Below are 10,978 nucleotides of genomic sequence, written 5' to 3'. Positions count from 1 at the left end.
ACTTCTAAGTCCTGACCATATTTCAGCAGAACGGTAGGCAAATACCTATACTTGGGTGCACACCTATGCGTGAAATTATCTGTCTTTGATCGGGGGTGGGGTGGGGTGGGTATTAAACAGGACATTTCTGGGAAAATGAGAAATCTGGCAATAGCACTTCTGAAAAACAAAATCTGGAAGCAGGAAGGTTGTCTGGATCAGGGGTCTCCAACCTTGGCAGCCAACCTTGAAATCTGGCGGACTTCAACTCCCAGAATTCCCTAGCCAGTTGGGAGTTGAAGTCCAGAGCACAGCTGGCTGGGGAATTCTGGGAGTTGAAGTCCGCCAGGCTTAAAGTTGCCAAGGTTGGAAATTCATGGTCTGGATGAAGGTCGATATAGTCAGACTTCTGAACTTCACTTAAACACCGATTTTACCCCTGCTTTTTCAGATTTAGGGAGGAGGAGGAGGAGGACATGTTCTCAGGATACATACAGCTGCCAAGCTCGCCACCGAAACCGCGCCTCAGTTCCATCCAGAGAACTGGAAAGCGAAACCCTAAAAAAAAACCTGCCCGGGTCTTTGATTCCCACCCCCTCCCCACTTGGAGAATGGCTTCTCCGCCGAAGTTGCAATCCCGTTGCAGAGGCCTCCGGTTCGCTCCATAGTTGCGAGAGTCCTTCCACGGGGCGGGCCGGGGAGCGGAGAAAGAAAGAGGGAGGGAAAAGCCACGAAGCGGTTTCTCCAGCCGAACCAGCCATGCCTTCTTTGTCGACGCGGGGGCGGGCATTTGGAGAGGATCCCTAACTCGGGCCGAGAGGCAGAGCGTTTGCGTGTGTGTGTGTGTGTGTTGTGTATTGGCAGTGGGGTAAGTGGAGGTTGGGTGGCTCCGACTCTCTGACGCCAGTGAGACCAGATCAATCCAGGCGCAGCGGCAGAACGAGCTGGGCTGCTCAACGGCGGCGCTCTCTGGAAGCGAGAGCGAAAAAGCAGCAGCAGCGGCAGCGGGTGGGACTTTGCCCGCCTGTCCAGCAGCTGCGACGCGCTGCGCTTTGCACGGTCGTTTTTCCTTATTCCCTCGCCTCGCCCCTCGCGGACAGCTGCTGGTAAGGAGCTGGGTTTGGGCTACTCTCTCCGCCGCTCCGAGCTGGCCTTCTTCCTTGGGAGTCACCTCCCCCCACCCGCCTTGGTGTCCTTTCTCCTCCCTTTTTTTGCGCGGGGGGGAGGCTCCATCCCTCTTCTTTTCTGCCGGTTCCTTGCGGGCTTCTCCTTTTAAAACAATGAGACTGCCAGAAGGGAAGAGGGGCAGGCGAGGGTGAGGCTGAGCGGCGACAATCTTGAATCGCGCGCGTGCGGAGCGATGAGGGCAAAGGGGAGCTTTCGTTTCTCCTCATGATGGCGGCTGTGCGGGTGGAAGGAGCCGAAAAGAGCGAGGAGGAGGAGGAGGCGGCGGTGATTTTAACGCTGTAAAAAGTTTCCTTCTCCTCCTCTGGGGGAAGGTGGGGGGAGGAAAAGAGGAGGTGGAGGTATGGGGACCTTTTTGTAGCTCCAGAGGTAAAATAGACCCGCCATCTCCCTCCCCCTTCTCTGCTTTCCGCTTCCTTTCGGCTGCCGCTTCTCAAGTAGGGGGAAGAGGAGAGGGAAAGCAATGGAAAAGCCAGAGTCTGGTTCCCAGTCAGGAGGTCCTTTCTCGGGCGTCCTACCGCCCACCTCCACCCCCGGCTGTTCCGAGCCAAAACTGAAGAAATTGGCCTCCAATTTGGCTTCAGTAGTGAAGGAAAATAAACCAACCCAATACACTGGAGCTACCCTCTCCTTTGCAATTCAGCATTTTTTCCATTTTTTGTCTGATGTTTTTTTGGGGGGCGGGCGGGGGAGAGGAACGCTTTCCAAGCCCGATTTTTTTTTCTTTTTTGAGTGGCAGGTTTCTCTGGTCAAACTTCCCTTTTTGACATTATTAGCGATGACCCATTCGGGAGGTTTTGTTTTTGTTTGTTTGCTCTAGTCTAGTATAAACCTTGCTTTCTCCTCCCACCCATCCTCCGGGTTTATTTGGCGAGGTTTATGGGAATTCGTAGCGGAAAGCTATGATAAACCGAGGATAGCAGTTTCTTTCTGCCCTTTGTTAAATAGTGGATGAGGCTGCGTGTGTGGGCTGGCTTAGAATTTCTTAATACAGGGTATTAAGAATATGAAAAGCTGCTTTAATTTGAGGAGTGGCTTTATGCTTAAGGATAAGACAACAATCTTTACTGTGCTTAATATATATGGATACCAGGTTTAATCCACATTTATTTTCATATACTGGGGAGCAACCTTTGTTTGCCTTAGGAAGGAAAAGTAGATACAAACTCATGGAAGAGTTCCATGGTGAAAATGGCCAGAGTTCAGCTGAGTCTAGGACAAATCACTCATAGTATAGTAACAAAAAAGAGTTGGTGCTTGAATTGTAGCCATAAAAAAGCTCAATCCCCTTTAAGAACAACTGGCGGAGGCATTGTTCTGTCTAACCTGCTGCCCCTTCAATTGTGTGTCTTTATTTAAGAATTTAAAATGAACTGCATCTGCGGAGGTTCACTTCCATGCACAATCCCAAAGGTGCTTTGGGTGGAAAGGTGCTTTGGGTGGAAAGTCCAGTTGCCTTTTGAAAAAATATCTTGAGGACAATTGTGATCTGGATGACTTGAGAATCTCCATAGACTTCCAAGAACTAGTTGTTTAGTTTCAGCAACAGTAAGACAGCATTCCTCTAGGCAGTTGCCACTTTAAACCTATGCAATTCTTATTTTTATAGGTGTGCTTTGCATCCAGAAAGGGTTGAGGATGACCTGCTGAGGGTTGAAGAGGGCATTTAGCATAACTATTGTGACTTCTATTTGAGAAGCTTTTGGAAATGCCTAATTCTTCTTGATAATAGGAATACTTGGTCCTTCTTTTCTTAGCATAACTAAGTGTTCAGGGCATGATTGCAAAAGCTAAAACAGCCTAAAAACTTCCTAGCCACTGTCTCTGATAAGATCACTTTGGTTCAAGGCCAGATCGTGTTACAAGGGTACTGATTTGTCCTTGTTTTAATTCTAACCCTTTCAACCCCCTCCACATAATCAAATACAGTTCTCTTCTGCAGTGTCCTTCTCCTTACTTGTGTATGTGTGTGTGGGATGACTCCAATGTTTACAGAGGCTAAGACAATACTGATTTGAGATAAGTATACTGATGTTGAGAACCTCTAAGGTTACAATTACATAAGCTCCACTGAAGGAAAGTAGAACATATATTTACAGATGAAAACATTTGCATTTTTCTGCTTTTTCCTACATCACCCCTCATCCTGTGTTAATGCATATTTGCCATTCACAAAATATGCTTTTTCTATTTCAAGCTAGAGTTTAATAAATCTTTTCAAACTTGCTTAAACTGGATGCTGCCTTCACACTCTCCAGTTAATATATTTGCATATGTATTTCCACAGCTATAAATTATCTCACCCATCATTTATTTGTACTTTTCAGTAAAAGGATTGTGGGAGAACTCCCTACAATGTATAATGCTTTATACGTATATATTCCATATTGCAGTAATAAGGGAGAGGTGGAAAAGGGTGCCCAAGATTTTAATTTTTTTAGCATTGGTAAAACAGAAGATGCTTCCCTCTTTGTCCTTCCTATATATGTGGGTGTATGGTTTGCTGGAAAGATTTCCTAGGAAGAAACTGGACCTTGATATATATAAGCTGTAGAAAATAATTCTGGTGGAGATATTCACATGTAATGAAGACATGTAGGCAAATTGAATTATTGATGGCTGTACAAGCAACATAAACAGTAATTACTATCCACTTTAAATGACTTTGGTATTAGCTTTATAAAATGCCCAGTGTTTCTCACATATACAGTATATGCTGGCAGAAAAAGAAGTGGCAGGTAAAATTCTAATTCTCAAAAGAAAAGCATGAACTTTTAAACTGACAGTGATTATTTCCAAATAAATTTCTCATGCATTCCTGCTTAATGTGTGTAAACAAAAGGCAAGAACGGTCTAGGTAGTAGGTAAACTTGAATTAAGTTGTGCTGGTAATGCAGTGTAGCCTGTCTTGTCAAGTATAAGTGGTTTCTTTTGGTGTGTAATCTTGCAGGGCTAATGGAGGCATCATCCAACTTTATAAATAATGTATGCTGTGTATAATGTGGACTCTCTAGAGACTGCAGAGAGCATCATTACTAGATTTTCCAACCTGCTGTAGATCTCAAATTGACTTTCAGCAGTAAAATGCAAAGTGATACATCAGGATGACATGAGGGGGTCAACTTGTGAGTGTGAGTGTGTTAGTTCAGTTATCATAATTAAATATATTAAGACATCAAATATTAAAATCGTTACATTATCATTTATTTGTAGACAATATAGGGGTGAAGATTTTTAAAAATACAAAGAGAATATTTTTTCTTTCTGCAATACTTTTCTCTTTTGTTCCCCAAAACAGAGCAGGTAGTAAATTATTAAACAGTAAACAAGAGAAAACCATTGAGTATGACTAAATGCATTTCTGAAAAGTTGCTGTATCTTAATTTTCCAATGGATTACCACATGCTCAATAGCTTTGTAATGCTAAAAATAGAACATTGGGGAATTTAGCTTTAAGTCCTTGGTCATCTATAGGATTTAAGTTTAGCTTTTGGCAAGTCTCTATCCACTGAGTTTGACTCTGAACTGTATATTTGAAGAGTTGCTGTAAGGGGATTAAAATGCAATAAATCTGCTAATGAAAGCAGCTTTGTCCTTAGGTAGATATTTTGTACTTAATTCAGATTGTGACTGCAACAAACTTCCTGGCAATTATGAAATTGTAGTATCAAATAACACACATGCAAAACTAAACTCTGTGTTACTTTTTTGTTTGTGCAGTTCAGTTCATGGCACTGGTAGATTCTTGTACATAACAGACCCATCAAGGGTTTCTTGGTTTCTGCTAACCAAGAAAGATTTGCATCAACAATAATTATGTGGGCCACTACAAATTTATTAATGAGATGGGAAAAGAGAAAATTGAATTACCAGAAGTCCCTGGAATGTACTTTCACTTTAATTAGGAAGATTTGTTTTTCAGTCTGGGTCAGTGTAGGAAATGATTGTACTGAATGAAGGACGGAAATCTTTCTCTAACAGATTTCTTTCTGGTAAGCACGTGACTAATCACACATCCAGATTGGTATGAGATCAAAAGGAATAAAAAGCTGTTCTGTCAACTACTTTAGCACATGTACAGCAGTTAAGGTTTTAGGGCAAGGCAGAAGTAAGTTTAAGTCTACCCTCAATAATGGAAGCTCACTAGTGACTTTAGGTCAGTCTTCCTCTCTGTCTAAATCAACATCATTAATAAAACCACTATTTCTTTAGACTCCTAGGAGGAAAGGTAAATGGATATGTGAGTACAAAATAAAAGACATGTTTACTTATTTGGCTATGGAATCCAAGCTATGCTATACAATCAGCATCTAATGTGTGCGCACAGATTGGTGGTATAACCAAACATTCTTGAATTCAGTGTTTTATAAGATGCCAAAATGTATTTCCAAGTATACATCTAGGAGCTAACATAGAGAAGCTCTGCTTCCTAGTCTATGACCCATTTTTTGTGGGAGCATTATCCTCAGTAGGCCTTTCTAGATCTCTGCCGAACAGATAGAGTTACAAGAAGGCCTCTTAATATCTCTGGAGCTGCTCCAGTTGGGGCTCTATATAATCTGCTGGTAGTCTTCGGCTTATAACTGTAATGGAGCCCAGAATTTACACCGTATGTCATGACAGTCATGTTGAGGCACCCATTTGACCGACCTGATTTTAATGACATTTTTTGAGTCTCTCATTAAGCAAACACCACAGTCACAATGTGAACCCATTGTACACAATGGATATTTTTTACCAGAAGCTGGAAACAAAATACTGGTTTGCAGCAAAAAATAATAATTGTAAATTGCATTCATGTGGACCACATGATGTTACAAATAGCCATAAACTCAATCTGGTTGCCAAACATCCAAAATGTGACATGTGACAGCATTGACATTGTCTATGAACAGAGTTTAGACTATAGCTACCTGTCCAGCCAGAAGTTACACTTAAAACTTTCAGCAGATGGATTTGGTGGCAATCATAGTAAGTCTTCCTATCAGATGGTTTGCTGAAAGCCCCTTTTTCCTATCTCACAATATTTATAATTTTTAAGAATCTGCAGCTTGAATTGTGTTTGACTCTTTATCAACCACAGCTTTAATCTAATAAAATCCTAATTGATTATTTATATATATAATTCTGAAACATATTCTATCATTTTTAAATGGTATATTTAGAAAAGATGATGATTTTGATGCAAATATTTCTCTAAAGTACCTCATCAAATTGGATTCCAGGATATTACATAATACATTTTTTACAACTACATGAATAAAATGAGAAGAAGAGTTTAGACAGTTGAAAATGCTGAGTACAGTACATGACTCCAAACTAAGGTATCCTTGAAAGATAGACATTACCTGTTTTTGAACACATTCAGTGAAGCACAGGCCACACCTTTAGGTGTTTTTTCTGATGTTTAGTCAGAATCTATCTTTGGGTAACATAAAGTCCAAGTCCTGCCCTTTGGAGAAACGGAAAATGGGACCTGTCTTTTTCTGTGAGCTATCCTTTCAATTCTTTTTCTCAAGGCTAGTCATGCCCAGCTCCTTAACTTTCTTTTCATAGGAGTTTCTAATTCCCTGATCATATATACTTGCCCTATATTAAACCTGTTTCAATTTCTTGTTTAACTCTTGTTAAAATATTGTGCCCAGAGTATTGGGCTAAGGTCTGATCACCATCAAATAGAATGGTATTAAAACCTTTTAGTTGGGAGCTTCACTTCTGCCTAAAGGTTCACGTGTCTTTTTTGTAGCTAAATCATGCTGAGTCATGGTTGATTTGTAATTGGCTATTATTCAAAACAAATTTTTTTTGACAATCACTATTACTGTGCATTTAATTTCTATTTCTTAACCAAGAACATATTTTTTGGTTAAATTTCATACTGTTACTTATAAACCGTTATAAAATTATTTTATTTTTTTCTTATTTAGTAGAATAAAATTTCACAGTATTGAATCTTCTGCACATCAGATAAGCATTTCTATATTGTTACTGAAGCAGAAGCAAGATTGGAACGTCAGCATCTATTTTCGTGCACCATGAAGTCCAAGTTCTGCCCTTTGGAGAAATGGAAAATGGAACCTAGCTTTTAACTGTGAGCCATCCTCTCAATTCTTTTTCAGAATTTTACCTTATTGTACCATGTTGGATACCTCAGTTTGGTTTGATGAACACTTTTTTTTCATTGCAGTAATAATCAAGTGATAAAAAAGTAAATACAAAAGAACATAACTTTAAAAATACCCCCTCAAATAAACTAAGAGGAAGAAAACAAATTCACATATGAACATAAATTTTTAAAAACCAGAATAGATAGATAACAGCAACTCCATTTTTAAGCAACAAATTAAAACCTTGCTCATACAGAATCACATTGATAGGGTTTTTTTCCCCATTTCATCAATAAAAAGCCAGTTTAAGAATTGAAAGTGAACATTTATCTTCATTCTAGGATTTTAAGTAGCAAAACAATAACTGACTATACACCAAGGTCTCTAAATCAGATGTTTAAATTAAATTCTAATTTTAGGTACACCAATCTCTTTAAACATCTTTATGCTACCCAAAATCATATGAACAGTGATTTGAGTATCAGACCAAATGAAAGTCACACAAGCCCAAATTATATTTATCAAAGTCCCTTCAAATAATTAATGGCTAGCATAAAAAGGAGGATACCCAATACCTAATATTCTCTATTGACTAGTACCAAACTTTTGACATTTTCATTTATTGCAATTTCTTGTTCCTTAGCCTGCTGAAATATTTATATTTAATACCTTTACTTAATGGGATTCAAAATAGAATAGATTTGCTTTAACTCCTATTTCTGTCCTGTCAGTTCAAAACCTGGTATCCTATTTCTGGAAAAATGCATTTTGATCCCTTTTCCCTTGCTAAATTGACATAAAAGAATGCTTTATGGAAGGATGCTGGGACCTTTATGTTGGGTCAACTGATAGATAATAACTCAGTTTTAAAGATTTTTCTCTTTTAGGATAAATATCATTTGTCAGTTGCTATACACTGGCAGTATTTACAGTTACAGCAATGATTGAAATCTTGATTTGGATCAGTAGCATTTTCAGTTGTTATATGAGATAATTTATTTCTGTGAGATCAAAAAGTCTGTGCTCAATAGTTATTATAAATAACCTAATATGAAGACTTTAAATACTGGATAGAATAAAGCATTGGAGAACTTCATTTTCCCTAAGCAGTGGGATAATGTTTTACCTTCAATGTCAAAATCTTTTTAGATCCTAGATTCCAGTGTATGCAGCAACAATTATTTGGACATATTAGACTGTATTGTGTTTATATAAAAAGGTAAGAATAAATCACTGTTAATAAGTTTTCAAAAATAGGATATTGATTTATGAAGGTTTTGCAAGTATATTCTAAAACTTTTTAAGTTGTCTTAAAAACATTTATATTTAGAAATCTTTCAAAACTTTTGAATAAAATGTGTAACTTGAGAGTTTCAAAAGGCACTAATGCAGCCAGGCAAACCGAGAAGAAAAATAATGATTTAATTCAATATACTACCAGATGTATCAGCCCACCCTTTATTACCAGAATACAAGGTACTTCCTTGAATAATTTATTGAAGATATATTACATCTAAAATGCCTGAAATCCAGTAAGAAATTTATTCAGTCATAAATAAGATACAATTAGGCTTGGCAAGGCCTCTTCTTCCTAAATTTATGCTGACTTTTGGTAATTACCAGATGGATTTTAAGGTATTTACTGATCATACTCTATGATCTGCTGCAGAATTTTTTCAAGTATTTTCTCTGACTGGCTAGTATATAGTCCTTCACTTATAGCCCAGATTTAAAATCCCTTCCCAGTGACATGACCACATTTAGGGAGCTCAGCAACTGAGTCACATTTATAGTTGCTTGAAGTGTTCCATGGTCACTTGACCATGTTTTACGATAGTTCTGCTGAAAACTGGCATTTACTTATGGTTTTTGGCAAAACCACCTATGGTGAGCCATTGGTTGACTAAACAACTGCAACATTACTTAACCACTGCAAAAAAGTTTGACAAAGCAGGTCAGTCACGTGATCAGCATGCTTTATGATTTGTCATGAGTTACGACCATGATGGGCATGCTATATTATGATGGTAACTCAAGGACCTGTAGTTCTCTGCATCATCCTTCCCTCCTTTTTTCAAGTGAGGAACATAATATGCACTCATTGAAGTGTTTGGTATTTCTCTTGTTCTCTATGATTTGTCAAAGATGTTATATAAGAATTCAGCCAGACATGGTTTCCACAGTATTGCTAAGTTCATCTGAATTCTGAACAGATGAAGATTCTTTTGGCATATAGTGCAACTTTTCATTCCTTTCTATTGCTTTTCTTTATGTTGAACTAATAATTCAAAATGTCTTATGCCAACAGAATGATTTTGAAGGTGGAAACAAGACTATTTTGGAAACTTAATAATTAGGCAAGGCAATAAACTGTAGCATTCCACTCAAACCTGTGTTCAGCAATTTGATTACAGAAGAAATGTTATAAACATGATATAATTGGATAAGATGCTTTATTGCAGACAAGAAGTAATACATTTATATATTATAACACACTTCTAAATCTCCCACCTCACATAAGTAACTCTGGGCAATTTACACAAATAGAACATGCAACCTATAGTTGAAAACGGAAATCAAACTTTTTTTTAAAACAAATTTTATTAATTTTACAGACAAACAAAGCATCATTAAACATTAAAGACATTGAACCTCTTTCCATTATAAATTTTACAAGGCAAATAAAACATTGTTTTATACAATACAATTCTAATATATCCCATTTCCACTTAAATATTTTTTAGCAAATTTCTCATTATTTCTCTTTACTCTTATTCAATTACATTTCTTCTATATTTATCCATTTTATACTCATCATATTCATATTTCCCTCTGCCTTGTTTACAAATATTCCTCTCGCTTTCTCCCAAGGTTTTATTAAATCTCAATCAGACATACACACACAAAACACAAAAACATAAAACTTCTTTTTAAAAAGTAGCTTGGCCCCGGATTACCTCTCTTTGTATGGACTTCAATTAAATTCATGTTCAACTTATATACCATTACCTATCTTATTACCCTTCTATATCTTTATTATAAATTCTCCCCGCTTTCCACTCTTCTTAATTCTATTTTATTTATTTCATCTTAATTTAAATCATTGTATTTGTATCTTTTGTCCATTCTTTTCAATTATCCATTTATCTCATTCATATTAGAAAAAAAAAATATTTCGCCTGAAATCACTAATCGAAGTATGATGCCTTTCCATCGCTCCCCTACATTAACATCTAATTCCCTATCTAATTCTGCTTAGTACATTCTACTTACTAAAAGAGTAAATCCATAAAGTAATTAAATATATAATTAAACATTAAATCTCATAGCATTCCAATTATCTATTTCAAAACAAATACCATAATAATAAGTTCGTACGAACATCCACACAACAGTCAATTAAACTCTATACTTAAACTAAATGTTTTAGACATTCCTTTTAATATTTTATTAAATCTTAAAATCTATCATTATTAAACCTTTAATATTTTAATCTTTACTTAAGCCTTATAAAATTCTAATTTTCTAATTCTCATACAAATACTACAATACTATCATGTACCTTGCAGAAACATTTTGAAACAAAGTTATGCATTACCCATTATCCATAAAAAAAGATTTCTTCTCCACACCTTATTTCATACCTTTTTGGCTTTTTCCCCTTCTTCCTTCCTATCTTATCCCATCTGGTCTTTTTACCCCCTTCG

General features: G+C 37.3%; 1 protein-coding gene across 6 annotated transcripts in view; it reads left to right on the top strand.

Annotated features, from left to right (window-relative positions):
* The first annotated feature begins 801 nt into the window (after positions 1-801).
* SMAD1 (SMAD family member 1) overlaps positions 802-10,978 on the top strand; it is a 41,050-nt gene continuing 30,873 nt past the window's right edge. Inside the window, exon 1 of one of the 6 annotated variants that reach the window (XM_026668788.2) lies at positions 802-1,085. The gene's annotated coding sequence lies outside the window, so the exon portion shown is untranslated. Of the gene's footprint in view, positions 1,086-1,304; positions 1,534-10,978 lie in introns of those variants that run through there. The other 5 variants (XM_026668789.2, XM_087963055.1, XM_087963056.1 and 2 more) reach the window with 5 other exon arrangements.

This window comes from Notechis scutatus, chromosome 4, assembly GCF_049901735.1.
Source record: "Notechis scutatus isolate UNSWTSFEM ecotype Mainland chromosome 4, rNotScu1.2, whole genome shotgun sequence".
NCBI classification, from domain to species: Eukaryota; Metazoa; Chordata; class Lepidosauria; order Squamata; family Elapidae; genus Notechis; species Notechis scutatus.
This window is presented reverse-complemented; position numbering and strand designations above follow the sequence as displayed.